Source organism: Sturnira hondurensis, unplaced genomic scaffold (genome assembly GCF_014824575.4).
Source record: "Sturnira hondurensis isolate 20B ecotype Veracruz unplaced genomic scaffold, ASM1482457v3 Scaffold0001221, whole genome shotgun sequence".
In the NCBI taxonomy this organism is placed as follows: domain Eukaryota; kingdom Metazoa; phylum Chordata; class Mammalia; order Chiroptera; family Phyllostomidae; genus Sturnira; species Sturnira hondurensis.
Window position 1 is genome coordinate 3,975,330 of NW_028073852.1, and position 937 is coordinate 3,976,266.

Below are 937 nucleotides of genomic sequence, written 5' to 3' on the forward strand. Positions count from 1 at the left end.
TTGTAAAAAAGGAAAGTTTTCACTTAATTCATTGAAAGCCCTTTCGTGCTGAGCCCAAGGTGGGAAAGGGCTGGGACCAGACCCTCTGAAGCCCTCTTGCTCCCACCCCAGACACCAGCGCTGGGAGTGGGGTGGCTTCTCTCCACCCACTCTGCCCTCCCGTCCCACCGCATCTCTCTGTACAGAAAGAGTTTTAGAATGGAAGCTAAAACACACTACACGTTGGACAGGCACACACGCACACACACACGCACACAGGCGTCCGTGCCACACAGGGCAGGACGTCAGCTGCACTCGGAGAGCACCAAGGAATGCATACGGAGCCCCTGGGGGGGCAGGGCCTGAGCCCCTGGTCCTCACAGTCCGCAGACCCTCCCTAAGGATTGCCCTGCTAGCTGCCAGAGGGAGGGGTGGGGAGCACGGGGGCAGGGGGCTGTGCCAGAAGAGGAGGGACAGCTGGGGGTGACAGAGAGGGCAGTGCCAGCCTGGTAGGTGGCCCTGGGGCCAGGGAGGCTGCTCCCAAGACCCCGGGGAGAGGACTGAGGCTGAACCCCTGCCTCAGGAACCTGAGGGGTGGAACTCCTGGGCCTTGACCCTCAAGGGGCTTCAAGGGCCCAGGGCAGGAGCTCGGGGGCAGGCCACTCAGGCCAGCCCTGAATTGAATACACATCTGGTAAAGCTAGGAGCTAGGCTGGCCTGGAGCCCTGGCCCACCCCTTGGGCCTCACTGCCAGGAACCTGGTCTGCCTGGGGCCTGCAAGCCCTGGCTCTTGCCCTGGCCTGGGGAGGTGGGGTGAACAGGGCCTGCCCTGAAGGTGCATCCCCTCCCCTCAGCCCCGTCCAGCTTCCCATCCTTCCCTGCTCAGGCCCCAAAAAGTTAAAAATAGTTAGTTCCTACATAAAAAAGAGAAACAGATTCCCTGCCAAAGGGCTGGTGG